This window comes from Zalophus californianus, chromosome 2, assembly GCF_009762305.2.
Source record: "Zalophus californianus isolate mZalCal1 chromosome 2, mZalCal1.pri.v2, whole genome shotgun sequence".
NCBI lineage: Eukaryota > Metazoa > Chordata > Mammalia > Carnivora > Otariidae > Zalophus > Zalophus californianus.
Window position 1 is genome coordinate 47,219,709 of NC_045596.1, and position 6,000 is coordinate 47,225,708.

Here is a 6,000-nt window from a genome sequence, read left to right on the forward strand (position 1 = left end):
CCTTGCTTGAAAATTACTGCATCTAAACAAACTAAACATTCTTCAAAATTCATGCATTACTATATAACAGACGTTGGAGACAATAATTCTAACAAATTAGAAAAATGCCTGTTATATTTTGCAGTAAACAGATATATTGTTGGGTTGGATTCTGACTCAGCCGAATCCAATTGAAAACTATTGAGTCATGGAGACGGCAGCACAGTAGTGACCTAGGTGTGAGAATTATGGGGACAGGGACCATGGAGGCTGTGCTGAACAAGCTGGTGTCTGTGGATGGCCTGCTAAAGTTTCTGCTGAAGTTTGAGAAGGCAGCAGGCTCCATGTCCAAGAGCATGCAGTTTGAGTGTGCCTGGTGCAAAGTAAGTACAATGAGGACATCTGTAAAGGCACTGCACAGCTGGAGGAGCAGCAGGATTATGTCTTCTACCTGGCAGTGGGGAACTCCCTGCTCAAAGAATAGAAGAAGGCGCTCAAGTATGTGCGGGGACTGCTGCAGACACAGCTCCAGAACGACAAGGCCCTGAAAAAAGATGGACAACTGGGCATGGCCATTGCTGAAGGCATGACTCTGGATGGGACGGGCTTGGCTGGACTCACTGGACTTGCCGTATCCAAGTGCAAGTCCTAAATGAGACTGTACCTCCTCCTCTGCCCAGGGATATGTACGAGCCCCTGGAGAACACCTGAAGAGGGCAGTGGACCCATCATCCATCCTTCTGTCTCTTTCTTCTCCTGAACCCTATCACTGTTCTCTGGCCTTCAGACTCTTCTCCCTAAGAGGTATCCCATAGCCCCAAACCATGAGCTTTGGAATGAGTGTAAATAAAATTGGGCTTTAGGTTGGGGAAAAATTCCTCACATTTGAAACTTAAAATAGCTAAACAGAAAATTGTCATCCCTTGACACATTCAGGGAAATAATGTCACCAAATTTAAGAGAAAAATATACTTTCAGTTCACTCAGATATCCTAACAAATTTGACAAATTTAAGTTTTACATAGATTAATTTTTCAATATTTTAATCTAAATGAAAAATAAAAATCGAGGATGGGCGGGCTATCTTGAAATGTGGTTTAGTTTGGTTTTATTAATTTAGCGAAAAAATCTGGCAATTTGGAGTTCTGCCTTTTCCCTTTTATAATTTCTAGGTTATTTGAAAGTTTACTTTTAGGATATAGTCTCCCTTCACTTTAAACTATTAAAGTTTTTGCAAATCAGTTTTAACACTAACAAACTGAAAAGGAAATGAAATGATAAAATTTTAATTTTTCATTCTCATTAAAATGTAAAACATGGAACACATAGTAGAAAAACATACAATTTGTACCATAAGTACAACATTACTCAAATGGATTTTTGTTTAAGAACCTGTAGACTTTTAGGTTCAGGAGGAAGCTGGGTTTGTAGTTTGCAAATTTTTTGGAGTTACATTATTCTAGAAGTAGTTACATAAATAGTTATGAAATTAAAACATTTTAGAAGATATCTAAATTATCAAAAGAATATAAAAAAGGACTTCAGGGATGTCTAGGTAGCTCAGTCAGTTAAGCATATGCCTTGGGCTCTGGTCATGATTCCAGGGTCCTTGCTCAGCGGGGAGCCTGCTTCTCCCTCTGTCTGCTGCTCTCCCTGCTTGTGCACTGGCTTTCTCTCTCCCTACAACAAATCTTAAAAACAAACAAAAAACTTCATAATTATACAATTTTTTGAAAACTAATATCCCAGGCTTTATGTACTTCCTAAGCTTTTATTTCTATTATATCTAACAGTTTATTTAATCCTTACTACAACATTTTAAGGTATCTTGTGTCCCCAAAAAGCAGAAAACTAAGGATTATAAAAATTAACATTTTAAATGCCACACAAAAAGGCAAGCTATAGCACCAATATTTGTATGTAAATCTGTACATTTGTAAGCATTTTAAGCAATATTTACTATTACAATTATGTTTTTGTTTAATTATCTAATTTTATCATAATTTGAGAAGATTTTGCATTTTAGAAAACACAGATTGGCATTAGTTACTATCTGGCATAGTAATTTCATGTAGATAACCATGGCAATTTTCACTTCTAGGCTTGCTCTCTTTGTGGTCTTCTTTAAACAACCTCAAAATTTCCTGTATCACTGAGATGAAAGATAAACACTCTTTGCCTATTATTTAAGAAATTCATTTCTAATGATTTTTATAGTTTATATAAAATAAACTATGCTTATTGTGTTATGCTTATTGTGGATAACTTAGAAGACAGAATAAAGAAGTATAACATCAAAATTACCTACTGCCATATAGTTATAATCCCTGTATGTACATGTTGCTATCTATGCTTCCAGAAAAGAGCTGGACTACAGAATCAGGCAACTTTGACAGGGCCTGCAGAACTGCCTTTTATATTAAAAAAATTTTCAACAAAAACTTTGATAATATTCACATCATAGTGAACTGTACTAAATATCTTGTAGTTTTAAGGCATATGAGTAAAAAGTTGAGGCCAACCGTTTGTAAAACATACAGAGGTGAATCATTTCAAAAACGATGTTGGAACTGAGGCTACAATCTCTTTCAATTAAAGATTTTACATTGCACAGTTTAAACTTCTCATTTTCTAACATCACCAAACATGATACATTGATGATTATGTTTCAATAGCTAACTACACAGATTCTAAATTAAAGGCTGCCTGTATCAATGTAAACCATTTTAAGCATTTTGAACTTTTTGCAGATATTATAATCTTGAAGTTTCAAAAGCCAAAAATATACTAAAATATCTTGGTAAACATTTACTCTAGTATATATACTCAATTATGAGTAGCTTTTTAAGCAAAAATAAAGATTCCTTATTCCATATTTTCTGTACAAATGTTGCATGTAACAACTTTTGTAAAAAACCATGTGGGCTTAAAGAGTGTTATTAATTTTAGAAAGAGCGAGTGAGGTGCATGCATGAGAGAGAGCACAGGAGGGAGGGGCAGAGGGAAAAAGTCTTAAGCAGACTCCATGCTGAGTGAGGAGCCCGACATTGGCCTCAATCTCATAACCCTGAGATTATGACTTGAGCCAAAACCAAGAGTCAGAGGCTAACCAATGGGGCCACCCGGCACCCAAAGAGTGTTAGTATTTTATATTTTAGTTTGTTCATATTTAATAAAGAACATGTAATTATGAAAATAAACTTCCCTAATACTTTATCAAATTGTAAATTCATATTTTTTGTGCAATGTTCAGTAACCTACTTATTTTTTCTTGGACTAAATTTGTTCTTATGTTTATTTGATATTAAAGGAGCTTTATAAACAGAAATGTGCATAACTGAACTACTTTAAGTCTTTTAACCATTTTTGTCTATGTCTTACCTCCCAGTTAATTACATATGCAAAGTAACTCTAGGGTCTTTGTCATCCAAGTTAAATTTTCACTCAACCAAAAGTGTTTTAGCCCAGGCAATAGTTGTTGGATATAAAGGCTACTATATAAACAAACAGTATCTCAAAGAAAATGAATTCTAAAGCCTCCATAATTTAAAAATTTGCTAAATCATGATATACGTATATGTACATAAATATATTCATGGAATACATTGTAAAATACATAAACTATTATAAAATTTATATCTAAAGTTTTTAGTAACAGACATATTTGATTATGCACCCAAATATATTTTTGCAGATTATCTGTGATACATATGGTTATCAGATTAGTTCCTGTAATCATAAAAATAAGAGATTTGACTGGATTTCTTAAACTTGAAGTAAAGATATAGCATTACTTAGAAAGTTTTATTTAAAATAGATTTTAATGTCATTTCTACCAGTTGGTAAAACTTAAAATATTTGCTATCAGCAGGATTGATTTTTAAAATTTTTTTAAAGATTTTATTTATTTATTTGACAGAGAGAAAGAGCAGAAGTAGGCAGGGAGAGGGAGAAGCATGCTCTCCACTGAGCAGAGATCCCAACATGGGGCTCAATCCCAGGACCCTGGGATCATGACCTGAGCCGAAGGCAGACGCTTAACACTGAGCCACCCAGGCGCCCCAGCAGGATTGACTATCACATCTTGTTTTGTATACTCTTAAAATAATTGGACTAGATGGAGAATTTAAAGACTGACAAGGGATGCAACATAAATCTAATTATTAAATAAATTAAAAGCAATTGCTGGTACTTATATAGGAGTTAATACACAATGCCTTATATAGTTTCATATTTTTTCCCTGAAGCTTAGAATTTTATCAAAAACAAACATAAAACAGCATTTCCTTAAATTTATTCCTCAAGAAAAGGATACATTAGGAAAATTGAATTGAAAGGTGATGAGAGATTTGAAAATTGTATCATGTTAATGATAAATTCCTGATTTTGAGGATTTTACTTTGCTCATGAAAGAGTGCTTTGTTTATAAGAAATGCACACTGAAATATTTAAAGATAGATAAACACAGTATTGTAATCATTTACTCACATTAAGCAATTGGAAAAAATGCAAACAATTTTTGAATCTGGAAAGGTATATATAGCATTTCATTAAAGTATTGTAGTATTCTTGCAATTACCCTTTGTTTGAAAGAGCAAAAAAAAAAAAAGGTGTAAAAAATTTACTTAAACTTGAAGTAAAGATATAGCATCACTTAGAAAGAGATTAAAAGAAATATCCTACTAATCCAGGTTAAGTGCCTTTTTCAGTTAAGATATAATGCAAGCAGTTTCAGGTACTCCTTTAGTACTCAGATTTTTAACTTTTTTTTTTTTAAGTAGTAGCAAGGCTGTCTATCCAATTTATTGCAAATAAAGCAATCACAGATTAGCAATGAACAGTGGAGGGCTTTTGAAGAGGAGTTAACCAAATAATAGTTAATATGCTAATTATAATAGATGACATACAGAGGAAAATACCTATCATTTTTTGTTGATAAGATGTGCTGAAGCCATATGTTAGAGGTTGTTGTCTAAAAAACAAACTATGGAATTAGACCATCTAGATTCTAATCCATATTTTGGCTCTTGGAAGCTCTGTGCCCATAGGCAAGTTACTTAAACCCTCTTCCTTCAGTTCTCAAATCTGTAAAATGGGTGCAATTAAAAAAGCCCAAAATAGAGTTAAGCAAATACATATATGTAAACTGTTTAGAAAAAAATATATATGGTACAAAGCATATGTGGTAAGTTATTAAATTTGTATAACTTGAATATTTTCTTCAATTGAAGTTTTATAGAGCTCACCTGAAGACTCTACCATCGCAAGTGTTCCTCTTTCTACTCTGTAGCATTCACTGTCTAAGAAAATATTTGTAGTTTGGTCAGAGATCATTTTTATGTAGGTAACTTACTCATTATTCATGTATTCACTCAGCTTTCATTTATATATTGAATAATATTTTGCCAATCTAGAAGAGAAAATGCATAGAAATACCTAAAATGAAAGATTTGGATAAATTTTATGTGTTTCAGCAGAGAGAATTTAAGGTTGTTGTGTGGGAGGTCTTGGGAAGGGTTACTAGAGAAGACCTAACATAAAGGCTCTTTAAGGTGTGGTTTGAAGGGTAGGGCTTCATAAGTTAAAATGGGATAGGACAGCATTCCAAGTGAAAGAGTTATCCAGCTGAAAACTTGTTGAACAGATTTCCAAAGCCTCAATCGCATTAAAAGTTTTATTTGTAAGCTATAGTTGATATCCTCTCTCCTTTACAGTCTCCTCAAAAGATACTTCTGCTCTCTAAATTTTTTTGAGAATGCCAGACCTTTAAAAATAGAGCTCTCAAGATTAATTTGGTCAGTATGGGACTCATTCAATAGGTGTGTGGTGGGGAGCAGCCCAGAAGACCAATGAAAAGTTATTCTAGTTGTGACATATAACCATCTACCAGGAGGAATCCCAACAGTAAACAATAAAAAGAGTTTGGCTACAGGAACTATAAAATACCACAGACTATATTTAACAGGGAATAAGACCAAGAAACATAACATCTATAAAAAATGCTATAAAAATTTATTAATA

The 6,000-nt window shown here is 33.4% G+C and overlaps 1 pseudogene; it reads left to right on the forward strand.

The window, feature by feature from the left end:
• Positions 1-227: 227 nt before the first annotated feature.
• On the forward strand, positions 228-631 carry LOC113925971 (annotated as a pseudogene).
• Positions 632-6,000: the final 5,369 nt, after the last annotated feature.